At 36.4% G+C, this 14,142-nt stretch overlaps 1 long non-coding RNA gene across 1 annotated transcript; it reads left to right on the forward strand.

The window, feature by feature from the left end:
- Window positions 1–11,016: 11,016 nt before the first annotated feature.
- Window positions 11,017–13,667, forward strand: LOC134737456 (uncharacterized). The gene is made up of 2 exons (XR_010122370.1): window positions 11,017–11,421; window positions 11,989–13,667. It is a non-coding gene; the product is annotated as an uncharacterized lncRNA (long non-coding RNA).
- Window positions 13,668–14,142: the final 475 nt, after the last annotated feature.

Consider the following 14,142-nt stretch of genomic DNA (forward strand, 5'->3'; position numbering starts at 1 on the left):
GGATTACAATTTGAGATGAGATTTGGAAGGGGGCACAGCCAAACCATATCACCATATCACAACCCAAACTTAGTAGATGTTAGGGTTGATAGATTTTGAAACACGTGGAAGCTTTTTTTAGTCAAGGCATTTCTGGGGATTCATTAGCTGAGATTCATCCGTTGAGACAGCCAACAGGGAGTACTCTGCAGGGGAGTAAATTATGCTTCAGTCCATTCTTCACAGTCCACCACCTAACCCTGCTTAAACCAGCATTGGCTTCTACATTTCTTTTTAACTTTTAAGTTGAAAATAGAACGCTGAGCATAATGTAGAGTAATACACAACTTTAACAAATATAAAGATAAAGCCTGTGTTTCTAGTATCTGATTATGAAATAGGACATTATCAGTTCAGCACCCTAGAAACTCGCCTTGAAACCCTCCCTTATCATAACTCTCTTTTGTTAAGTAACCACTACCTTATCTTCGGCGAGGGTATTTCCTTCCAAATTCTCCTCCCAAAATATTTCCTCCCAAATGCTAATTTTTGTAAACTTGACCATTCACATACACCTCCCAACACAATACTGCTGAGTTTGGGATGAATTAAAGTTTACAGAAATGGTATCACACTAAGTCTCTTTATGTTTCTTGGTCTTTTCACTCAAAATTATGTTCTTAAATGCTTTCATTTTGTTGCATTTTATTCAGTTATTCAGTAGACGCAGTTCATTCATTTCCATTGTGTTCATATACCAAAATAAATGATCTATCCTAATTATCTATTCTATTAGGATTGGATATTTGGGTTATTTCTAGTTTGGGGCTACTACTAAGAATTGGTGCTATGAAGACTCTTGTCTGGAAACCTTGGCACAAATGTGCTTACATGGCTCTGGAGGCTATATCTGAATGTGAGATTGCTGAGTCACAGAGAATGTATGTTATATGCAACTCTACTAGACAACACCAAACTATGTTTCAAAGTGACGGCACCCACTGATACACCTACAAGCAAAGAATGAGAATTCTAGTTGCTTCATAGCCTCATCAATGCTTGGTATTTTCAGATTTCTTAATTGTTGCAAGTATATCTCTTCTTGGGCCACTAGTTATTGATTTTTCTACTGCTTTTGGAGGACTTGCCAGAATACACAGACAAGGATTTAGAGGTTTAGGGTGACCTTCTGAAGTAGAATGATTTGGTATATTTCTCCTATTTTCTTATTTAACATCATATTCTAACCATCAAAGCAAATTTTGATGATGAGCTTCAGTGGTATTATATAAACTTATAAAAAGAGTAAGACAAGGAGAGAAGTAGAGAATACATTGTGCTTCCAGGAAACACTGTGAAACAATACTAGTATTTTGTTCTTTTTTAGAAGTCCTGTCATTACTTACTTGATATGGTTTGGCTGTGTCCTCACCTAAATCTCATCTTGAATTGTAGCTCCCATAATCCCCATGTGTCATAGGAGGGACCTGGTGGGACGTAATTGAATCATGGGGGTGGTCACCTCCATGCTGCTGTTCTCGTGATAGTGAGTGAGTTCTCCTGAGATCTGATGGTTTTATTAAGGGCTTTTCCCCCCTTGCCTGCCACCATGTGAAGGACATGTTTGCTTCCCCTTCTGCCATGATTGTGAGGCTTCCCCAGCCATGTGACACTGTGAGTCCTTTACACCTATTTTTCTTTATAAATTACTCAGTCTTGGGTATGTCTTTATTAGTAGTGTGAGAATGGATGTATACAATACTTCAGTGATTTAGGCTGGAGTTGGCCAAGAGATATTTAGCTGTAACAAACCTGCATTTTCTTGAGGACCTACTTGCTCCCCACATGCTTACTCCTGTGATTCACTAAGAAGTGGCACCATATACAGAAAACACCCCAGGGCAGCATGCTCAGACTACACAGTGACTAAGAGAAATGGCCACTTCACCTTTACTCAATGGTGGAATTTCTTGGGAAGTATGGGGAGCTGGATGAATACTAAAAAGGAGAGATGCTGGTGAACCGAGGTGAGGATCATTGGTTGGGTGTAGCATATGAGGTTTGAGTGAAGGTGACAAGTCAGGAGGGGACAATAGGTCAATGGAAACATGAAGAAAAGGTTACTCTGCAAGTTGAAGTGGCTCAGAGGACCAAAAGCACTTTTAAACAATATGCAGACTGCTGATTCACACTCACTGCATTTCACTAAGATTTTTAGAGAGCTGTCCAAATGTTTCAACACCTGTTTCACATGAGGGAAAATCCTCTTGTAAACAATAGTGAGTCATTACCCAGGGCCTGTGAGAAAGGTGCTCTGGGGTATATGCACATTTGCTCCAGGTTCCCTTTGATGGACAGTGACTGAAAATAGAATCTAACCTTCTTTGCCCCAGAAATGTTTGCCGAAAAAGGGAAAATTGTAGGTGAAAAAAAATAAATAACAGGACACGTATTATATACCTAAGCACATAAATAAATCTATCCCTTATGTATTTGTGTAGCTGGAAAACATGATAATTACATTTCCAAATGGTTATTGAATCCCCTGCAAATGTATACTTAAAAAGTCATAGCAATGAACAGAGACTGGATGGCTCATTAGTTGTGAGAAATAAAGGCATTCCATTTAGATCACCTATTCCGAGGAGAATGAGGCCAGAAGCAACTTGACTGAATAGCAAAAAGGCATCCTTTGTGAATAGGTGAGATCACAAAACACAGATTGCAATTTGTAGTCTTATTATCCACTTATTCACTCTTTCAGCCAGTGGTTATTAAGTGTTATGTGACAAGTACGTTGATACGATAAAAGCTGGAAATACTAAGATGACAAAACATTGCCCCATCATATAGGGAAAGAGAAGCAGATTAGCCTAAATTATAACACAATATCATGAAGGCTGAAAATGTATAAGAAGCTATACAGAGGAGAAAAAGAATAAAAACTAAAGTTATTTGTAATAATGCCTTATATTTGAATAGCTCTAAATGATTGGGCCAAAATAGCAGCTTGGTGAAAACTATGCTGGATGGCCCAGTACTTTAATCAAAATGAAAACTTAAAGAAATGATAATTACTAATGGTTTAAATAATGGCAATGTTGTTGCACCAAGGGTTTGTTTGCAATTCTTTATATAGATTTTTAATATGTTTGCCCATTTGCAGAGCTTTTCCTTCAATCTTTTACATTTCGAATTTATTTTAAACAACTCCTTTGAAAAGTAAGCTTCATGAGGTCAGGACATATGTCCTTTTTGTTTACAGTTTTATTTCTGATACTTATTGCAGTTCCTGACATATAGTAGTTTTTCAATGTATGTAGTGAAGAAGTGAATGAGGCCAGGCGTGGTGGCTCACGCCTGTAATCTCAGCACTTTTGGAGGCCAAGGCAGGCAGATCACGAGATCAGGAGTTCGAGACCAACCTGACCAACAGGGTGAAACCCTGTCTCTACTAAAAATATAAAAATTATCCAGGTGTGGTGGCGTGTGCCTATAATCCCAGCTACTCAGGAGGCTAAGGCAGGAGAATTGTTTGAACCTGAGAGGCAGAATTTGCAATGAGCCAAGATCGCACCACTGTTCGGTCTGGGCGACAGAGCGAGACTCCGTCTCAAAAAAGTAGTGAATGAATAATTTCACTATGCACAATTTATAAGCGGTAGGAGTTCATATCTTCTAGCACAGCTGTTTCAGGCACATTCCTCACTTCCAACTGATATGTGTGATACTGCACTTTTGGGATCTTTGTAGGATATCCTAGAAATTCAGTTCCAAGCCCCAAGCAACCCATTTTCAGGACATTAGGACATTCGATGTTTCCATTCATCCCATGTATACAACCTACCCATGCACTGTATGCTTTTGAAGATCTCTACCGTGTTGTGTATATGGCCACATCAGTTGTCTCCAGGGAAGGGAACTGGATGTTTGGAGGACAAGAGTGGGAGGGAGATTTTCTTTGTTTTACTGTATACTGTTTTAAGTAGTTTGTTGTACCATGTGATTCTGTTATATTTTTTTAAAAATGAATTTTTAAAAATGTGCTTCCATAAGCACTGTGATCTTTTGCTACATTTGTGTTGTCTTTAAGGGAATTCCAACAGATAAGCTATATATGCACTCAATACTAGACTTCATTGAGATCATTTTAAGTTAATGTTTCTTTCTCTTTTTTTTTTTTTTTTGAGTCAGTTTGCTCTGTCGCCCAGGCTGAAGTGCAATGGCACAATCTTGGCTCACTGCAACCTCCACCTTCCACATTCAAGCAATTCTCCTGCCTCAGCCTCCTGAATAGCTAAATAATTTGTTGTTCAAAATAATGTCATCACTGTACAAGTTTTGAAGTGATTTGAATATAATACAATTCCCTCTTTCCTGAGCGGTAATTTTGGGAAAAATTCACTTTGTATTTGACATATTTACCAATCTGTGGCCAATGCAGAGTAATCATTAATCGTAATGCATGCAAATATCCTGCTTTGGCCATTGAAAATGTTGAAACAGATAATAAAATGCATCTACCCTTGTGTAATGAAAGTGATAGAATAATATGGCCATTTGATCAATTTTTGATCTCTTCCCTAGTCTGATAGGCCAAACTGATGAACATGCCAAGGAAGTACCATTTTAAACATCCTTTTTATTTATTTGATCATATACCACAGCTCAGATATAGAATATCCATACAGAATAGAGACATTTTAAAGGCTATGAAAGCTTTATTAAGTCATAGTTTCTCTTTCAATGGTACTTTTCCTTCCTAAAAATTTTTAGGATCCAGCTAATGAATTGGGTGACCCAGGGAGTCTTTTACATTTTAAAATACCCAGTCCATCAAGAAATAACAGGACACTCAATGACTACTGTGGTCTCAGCTCAAAAAGATCTCCTCCTCCTGAACTATGTGCTCTCTGCTATTTTCTGGCTCTCTCCCCTGTAATTCATACAGAGAATGCGTTTAGTGGTAGGAACGATTGCCAAGTTTTTAACCAAATTTGCTCTCATTGCTAGACAAAGTGCTTGATGCCTTTTTTCGGTTTGAAAGTAAATGACATTCAGACACAGTTACCTATTGATAGAGGAAGCCTTAGCTACAAAAGAATTGCTGTGTCCAATTACCGACTCAAATAAAGAAAAATAGAGAGCAAATGAAAAGTCACCTTAAAATGTGATTCAGACAAAGAATAATAAACAGTGCCATTATGCTCCTTTTAAAGAAATACACAAATGTGTTCAATATGCCTCTATTAGCACAATATAGTCTCAGATTTCAAATATACTTTCTAGTTCTTATGGGGCAAATGCCAAGCTCTCAATGAATCTATCTCCAAGAATTATATTTTTGTGTGTTTTTACTCCAGTGTGTCCTCAGAAAACATCAACTGGTTCCAAACCCCACTAATCCCATGGAAAATTGCTCAGGGCAAAACCATTACTAAAGCTCTCAAAAAGGCAGAGCTCACCAGCTGTGTGCCAAAGCCCCCTCCTGTGTTTACCTTAGAGTCCCAGCTGCCCCAAGAGGCACAGCATTCTGCATATGGAGAGGAAGCCGCAGTCACAGTTCCAATATTCCTGAGCTGCCACTGGGTGATTTAGAGACACCTTCATACGTATGATGTCATGCACTCATTTTTAAAATGTGACTTAGATCTGAGGCAATACATTATTTGCAATATTATCAGTAATGCCAGTTTACAAGGATGGTTTACTGTCCATATATGTAGGCCAGGAAGTGGTGGTGTTGAGCTTAGAGGATTGGAAAAATAAGCCCAGGTGACTGGAGTGTGAGAGGGCAGTAGCATAACTTAACCCTTAGAAATCATGAAAAGATTTTAAACTTTATCTAAGGATAATGGAAAGGCAAAGTGACAGAACACTTGGGTTTTATGATTTCCCAGGATTCAGCGAGGAGAGGTGAGAGTTACTCCACAACACTTCCAGGCATTGAGTTGACTTGGGTAGTGCTGGCGAGTTCTCAGCCTTCACTACCCGTTAAATTCCCATCCCCACACCAGCTGTGTGAAAAGTAAAGTGGTATCTTCAGTATCTCTTCTGCACAAAGGATCTACAGATGTCAACACTAGACAAAAGTCTCTTAGTACTTCTGTTTTACTTTATTGTTTTCGTGGTTAATAAACTATTTGATAAACTGTGCCATAAGCTGACTATGGAAAGTCTCAGTTGAAAAGAGTTCCCTGATTTAAAGAAAAAAATTCCACTTGGGCTGGATTTAATCTCAAGAGGCCAGAGTTCTGTAAAATGAAATTTGTTGCAGCATATTTCACAGAGGGTTAATATAACTCATTGACATCATATATTTTATGTAGCCTTTAATGTAGCAATTCTCCACTGTAAAAGTAGCCTTAATGAGAAGGTTAGAATAGTTTGAAATTGTTCATTCTAAGGGAGGAGTATAGCTGGGTTTACTTTCTGAAGAACCAACACCCCGCTATGAAGAAAACGAAATAAAGTCAGAATGATAGCCATGCAGCATGGGAGATTTAAATATGCTATAGGGTTGTAGATTCTTTGTTTGCTTGTTTGATTTTTAATAATAAACACATTATTCCATATGGTTAGTACAGACAGGACTTCATCTTCTCTTTCCCACCAAAAATCCCCCGCATATAGCAGTTTACAGCTGACTTACTGGTTTCCAATGTACAGAATTAGAGTCAGCAGTAGGATTAAATGTAAGGTTCTGAACTGGTTGGAGAGATCTCTCTAATACTTTTAAAATTAGATATAATTTACATAGAGTAAAATTCACCCTTTCTAATGTACACTAGTGTACAATTCATATGGTTGTGTAACCATTACCACCACCTCAATAAAAATATCATCCCCTAAATTCCCTCATACGCTGATTAGTCAACTACACATCCTGCTCCAGACCTTACCAGCTACTCGTCTGTTTTCTGATCTTGTAGCTTTGCTTATTCCAGAATGCCATATAAATGGGATTATGGAGTATGTAGCCTTTGAGCCTGGCCTTGTTCATTTCCATAATGCATTTGAGATTCATCTGTGTTGTTGCACGTGTCATTACTTCATCCGGTTTTTTTGCTGAGCAGTCTTCCATTGCACAGGTGCACTACAGTATATTTATCCATTACTTGGATGAAGGATGTTTGTGTTGTTTGCACCTTGGGGTGATTTAGAATAAAGTTGCTGTAGACATTTGTGTACAGTTTTTATGTGTGAATATAGCTTTTTATTTCACTAGGGTAAATACAAATGGAATTACTGAATTTTATTGTAAATATAGGTTTAGTTTTAAAATAAACTTTCAAATTGTTTTGCAAAGTAGCTAAACTTTGCATTCTCACCAGCAATGTACAAGAGAATGGCAGTTGCTCCACAGCCAAATTAAATCTCAGTATTTTCAGAGATTTTTATTTTAGCCATTTTCATGAGGATGTAAATATAATATCGTGATTTTAATTTTCATTTCACTAATGACTAATGATATTGATCATCTTTTCATGTTCTTGTTTATTAACATATATTTTTGGTGACTTAACAGTTCAAACCTTTTGCCCATTTCTTTTTCATTGGATTGTTTGGTCTCTTGAGTTTTAGGACTTAGGATATACTGGATACAAGTACTTTAACAGACATGTGTTTTTAGAATATCTTCTATTATTTTTGTGGCTTCTCTTTTTATTCTCTTAAGAGTGTCTTTCAAAGAGTTGAAGCGTATAATTTTGGTAAAGTCCAGTTTATTAATTATTTTTTCATTTAATGATTATGTTTTCATCTACAAGAAATCTTTGCATAATCCAAGGGCACAAAACTTTTCTCCAATGTTTTCTTGTGGAAGTTTGAAAGTTTCTGGTTTTATGTTGGGTCTATGATCCATTTAAAGATTATTGCTATATACGTTGAAAGGTATGGGTGGAGGGGCATTATGTTTTTTTGTTCATGGAGATCCAAATGTTATAGTACCATTTGTTGAAAAGGCTGTATTTTCTCCATTTAAATTAATGTTACACATCAATATTTTAAAAGCAGGACAGTTTAAAATAGTACCAAAACCTTGAAATACATAGGTATAAATCTAACAAAACATATTTACAATCTGTATGCTGAAAATTACAAAACACTGAGAAAGAAATTTTTAAAAGACCTAAACAAGAGATATACTGTGCTGATGAACTGGAAGGCTCAGTATTGTGAAGACATTAATTCTTCTTCCCGTACTGCTGTATGAATTGAAAACAATCCCAATCAAAATCTCAGTAGGATTTTTTCTTGAAATTGACAAGCTGAAGCTAAAAATTATATGAAAAATCCAAGGATCTAGAATACTCAAAACAATTTTGAAAAGGGAGAACAATGTTAAAGGACTTACACTCTCTATTTTCAAGGATTACTAAAAGTTGCATTAATCATAAATGTATGGTATTGGCAAATGGACATACACAGAGATCAGTGGAAGAGAATAGAATGTGTAGATAGAGACTCATACCACTAAATTTTGACAAGGATTCAAAGACAATTTAATGAAGAAAGTGTGGTGTTTTCAATTAATGATGCTGAAACAACTAAATATCCATATTTCAAGAAATGAAACAAAACAAGGGGCCAAGGTAAATAAAAAACTTAACAGGAATGTGAAAAAAAAGTCACTTATCTCTGTAGATTTTTACTCCCTTTATACTACAAGTCTTCTTTTCTTAGCCCGTCAGCGTGATTCAAGAAAACAAAAGAATCCATCTTCCTATGAGAGTCCAGGCTTCCAGAGCTTTTTTGATGTTGATAAAACATACATATTTTCTGTGTCTATTGGCATTTGTGAATTGTCTTTTCATTTCCTTTGTTTTTCATTTGGAGTATTCATCTTTCCCTGATTGATTTATAAGAACTTTTCACATATGTAGACAATGTATCTGTGTTTGACACATAGCATTCAAATATTTTTTTCCAGGTTTCTTATTTCTGTCCAGTTTGGTTCACATACTTTTTGACATACAGGGCTTTTCATTTTTATGTAGATAAGTATATAAATTTTTTCTCTTTGGCTAAATTTGTTTGGAATTCTCTTGAAGAGCTTCAAATTGTCCATGAAACTTTCAGAAATGCATGTAAATATTAGAAGTAGGTGTACATGTAAGCATTTTTTAGGTGCTGAATCTGAAGCTTTTATCAGATTCAATAGATTTCAACCAGTTCTGACACTTTCAAAGGGTCAAGAATCATGATATCATGCTGCCTATACTCTTATGCTTGAATAGGTGTTCACCAATCTGATATCAGATATTTATCTATATTACCTTCTAGTTTTTTATCTTAAATGGGTATATAATACATGTGGAAATTATGTTGGTGAATGACGTGAAGTAGAGATTCAATTTTACTTTCGTTAAATTCAGTTATTTATCCCAGAACTATTCATAGAATAACTTTATCTTATGTTATCAATTTACTAAATAGATATTTATAGATTGTCTGTAGTGAGGTAGATCCTGTTCTTGGTGGAGATATAACAAAGACTAATAAAATCAAGTTCTTTGCCTTCAAAATGTGCACATTTTAATAGTAAGAATAATTAAATTAAATAGACATTATGCAGTGGTGAGTGCCAGCAGAGGCTCAGTATAGGGTGATACAGAAAAATGCACAGAAGACACTTAACTAGTATATGGAATCAGGAAGATCCCCTTGGAATTTTGGGAAAATGAACAAGAGTTCATCGAGCCAAGAGAATCAGGTGGCATGTGACAGGAGGGAGAGTTACAGGAAGAGAAAACAGCAGCAACTAAGGCCCACAGGAACTGACAGATATTAGACCTAGCCCGAGTGCTTTTCCTTTTAAGCAATCTGGGTTTCCCACCTTTGTCCTTACACGTCTTACATCTCCAGGTTTTGCCTAGGTGTTGGTGCCTGTTCCTTATGTTGCTTCTTATAGAATGTGAACTACTTCAATCCACATACCAGGTTTTCCTTCAGCAACAGGAAAATTTTCTCATCATATATTTTAAAATTAGTTTCTATTTCTTCTTTCAGACATTTTAAATTGCAAGTCATTAAGGTTAGAATTCAAGGGCCTGAGCTTCGTAGTTGCCAGACCTGGCTTTCAGTCCATCTTCAGCCTCTCTGCTTAACAGCTGTATGGGTCAGGGCAACTTATGTTTAACTCTATGAAGTTCAGTGTCTCCATCTATGAGCCAGAGATATTAACAATGCCTACCTCTTAGAGTTGCTGTGAAAAGCAAACTAAATTAAATAATACTTATAAAGCTCATAGCCCAATACCTGGAAGCACCTTTAAATGTTAACAATAACTGCAAGCTCTTAAACTATTTAAAAATCACTTCAAAATTTGAAAAAATTAAAAACTATTTCAGTATGCAAGCTAAAACTAAAAATATATTTTGTCCCCAGCCCCTTGACTCTTGGTTGGAGGCTTTTCAGAGAAGTCTTGGATAGAAGCATTATCCCTTTCTTGCAGAATGGAGGAGAGCAGAGTTCCTGGCTCTCAAAAATGCATCTTCTTGAGTAGTTTCCAAGCAACATTTCTTATAGTTGGGCATTCTGCAACCCCTCCCTTCCTTTCTCTTTGTAAATAGCTTGAAATCTTTTTTATTATTAATTTAATATTTATTTTATTAAAAACATATTAGCTAAAACAATTAGCTTGATTTAAACTTCCAACTGTTTTCCTGCCAAGGATGTTAGGAATTTTCATTATTCCCTTTGGGAAATTTGAGGCTGCTTTAGCCAGTTTAAGAACAGGGTACTGGAACACCAATGTTAATATTTGGCTGTAAAACTTGCCTTAAATGAAAGGATTTGAAGGCCCATGCAAAGATATGCTGATTTAAGTAAGTTCTTAATAAAGAAGGGCCAAGCATGAAGTCTTATATTTTGAAGTCAGAAAGCATTCTGCTCTGAAAGGCATAAAGTTTTGTTGCCTGACTGTAAAATGTGAATGTTTATTTGTTGTTAAGTTTGGGTTTTTGTATTAACCTGGTATTTCCTGAAATGTAAGATGAAACAAGGACTTGGGTACAGATGGCTTATATGGGGATGTGAAACAAGGTATGAACAACTAAGAGAGGAAAAATAGGAAAACGCAACGCAAGAGCATGCTATTGAGCTAGTCCTTTTCCCTTGGTGGTCAAGAGTTGCCATGGGCAACTCCATGACCCTTCCAGGTCTGTGTGTGCAACATGATGGCTAACCAGAATGCTGCAGGAGCACCATGACAGCTGAAGCAGGGTGCTGTCAGGTCATACCTGGATGCAGCTGGTTCCCATGGCAATGGCTGTTATGAAAAGGTGAGACAAGAGGATATGAGACAGGGCACAAGAAGAATCCGGTGCAGTCCACTGCTTGTATTGGTCAATTCCAGGTGCACCACACTTCAAGTCCAAGCTGCCACAGAGCCTTTAAGATGATGACTGGCCCCAAGCTGTAAAATAACAATGCACAAAGGTTAGTGAATAAGTGACAGACCCTGCTTCAGCCACTGCAATTAACATTCATCTCCTCCCTTCTGTACTCCCTTTCCCCATTCTAGATTCCCTGATTTGACCAACATTTCAGCAGGTCTGGTTTCTTACATTGTGAGAAGAGACAGAACTTTATCTGTATGAGGTTGGATCTTCAGTTGTTTCACTCTTGTTGAGCCATGGTTGCTGATATCACCCACTTACAGTTATCAATGGGCATGGAATCACCAAGAGATGCCCTGGTGAATCTCTTGGGATCCAGGTGTTCTCCTTCCTTTTTCAGTTGCTTAGAGATCAAAATATCTAGGTGGTAGTCAAATGTTACAAATTTATTTAAACTCTTACTGTATCCCTAGAGAAGGCTAACCGCTGAAACCAAGAATTAGGACTTTGAATTTAGCAAAGAAAAGATTATTGGGATAGGAAAGACAAATTTTATATGTTTCCAGTATCTGAAGACATTATTTACCATTTGTACAATCCTGGCATTGACCAAAGCAAGCTGGTATGGTACCATGCACAAAAACTAATGGATGATCTATTTGCACAGGTGCTACATACTGCAAAGCAAAGTATCTACAACAACTGCAATAGTCCACTCTGATCATTCTTCAACCTAAAGATTTGCAACTCTCATCAAAGCTCAACTGGTTGAAAGATCCTGCCTCCTCACAGCAGTGCCTGATGGACAGTATGAATTGAAATACTAAAGGCACTTCTTCTTTCAGGATAACTGATTAAATGATCTGGCTGGTAAAGCAGGTCATCACTTAATTGTTGTGGCTTTGGCAAGATGCCACCAAAGCAGGCCATCATGGTCAGCAGAGATGTAAAGGCCCCCCATATTACAGAACACCCTTTGATATGCAGACTAATTAACAGAAGACCTAAGCCATTCAAGGGACTTCTATACCATAGGATGTTAGGAGACGTCAAGAACACAAATGAAACTAAGATTTTCATACAGGGTTCAGGTTTTGTTACTTCAGATCTATAATCTAAAGTTCCGTAATCATCACATCACTCCAAGAACAAAATTTGATAGGCAAAATTCTCCAAACTCATTTCATGGAGAACCTTGAGGGTCCAGAATAGGGCTTGATGGCAAGCAGGAGCTCCCTGTCCCCTGTCTTCACCCATGCAACCCCTAGCTCACTCATTGTTTTCACTCTAAATTTGTGAAGTATAACAATCTTTAAATCTTAAATATTAAGACTTAATCTTTAAATATTAAGAGATTTGGGTTTCTGTATCAACAATCTTTAAATATTAAGAGATTTGGGTTTCTGTATCAACAATCTTTAAATATTAAGAGATTTTCCAAAGATTAATGACTTTCCTAGAGCTGGCCTACAAATTCACCACCTCAACTGGATGACTTTGGAATAAATTTCTAACTAACACCGCAAGTGAATTAAATATTTTCTTCCTTTTTTATGTAATCTAATACATTTTTAAAACTTTATAGGATGTCCAGACACTTGTAGTTTATCATTCTATGATTCAAAAGAATTTGGTATAATTGCATTGATAAGTTTACTGCCTTGGGCACTAAAGTAACCTAGAATATGGGAGAAATAGCTTTTGGTGACATGCATCTATTTATATCTTCAGCGTTTACTAATTAATTAATTTGTTTAACAAATACACATTCAATACCATTATATGTTTGGCATTGTCATAGATGTTAGAAAATCAAATATAAAAAAGACATAATTTCTTCACAACACATGGAAATAAGAGTATCTCTAGGAATTGTCTCTAGTTGAAATTGTTTTCTCCTACCCACCTCTATGATTCATCAATTTAGCTTTCCTTCACTGTAGTGACAGGTGTTTTAATCTCACCTAACAATATGCCTGATTAAGCTTCAACATACACAGAGAGAGGCCTGAAACTCATAGCTTAGCTAACAAATAGATATACCTCAACCTTTGGTCTCTATGTCTAAGTTTATGTTGTTAGTAATAGTTATAAGAGCCACAGCGATGGCACCATGGTGTTACCTTCTCTGAAGGCTTTCCCAGCTTTCCTAGCAAAGCTCTTTTCTCTTCCCTCTGGTTAAAAAATAAATTTAAAAAAATAAAGGTTTTTCCTTTATTGTTATTCTTATGTGTCTGATTTTATCACATTTATTGTTTTGTTTTCTGATTGTATAAGTCATACATGCTCATTTAGAAAACTTGGAAACTATGGAAAAAGAGAAATAAAAAATAAAGTCCACTCTAATCTACCTTGTTTCTATCTCTGTGGTAGCATTCGTCACTTTGGTATGAAGTTGATGTGAGTAGATCTGTCTAATCAACTAAACTTGGAGCTCCTCCTGAGAAGAACGCATGTATTCAGCTCTGTATTCCAGCTTTAGGAAGTGTGTGATGTATTGGAAACATTCCATAATTTTGAATAAGTAAGTGAGTGAAAGTGTAGTCATAAACAATGACACTGGGATTAGTGAATTTTTACATCAAATTGTATTTCCCTATTTCACATTAGCATGCATGCATGTGTGTATGTATAATGAAGCTTTATAAAATATTTTTTTGCTAAAACATACATAATATTCCCTAATAGCACAAAGGTGATCTAAGATAGTTATCAGCATCTTAAAACCTTGGCAGAATTTGAAAGATATGCTTACATAATATCTGGGGCTAGGATTATTCAGCTGGACAATTGTTACTCATTTTCTGGAGAATGAAGCTAT

Source organism: Symphalangus syndactylus, chromosome 8 (genome assembly GCF_028878055.3).
Source record: "Symphalangus syndactylus isolate Jambi chromosome 8, NHGRI_mSymSyn1-v2.1_pri, whole genome shotgun sequence".
Taxonomy (NCBI): Eukaryota; Metazoa; Chordata; class Mammalia; order Primates; family Hylobatidae; genus Symphalangus; species Symphalangus syndactylus.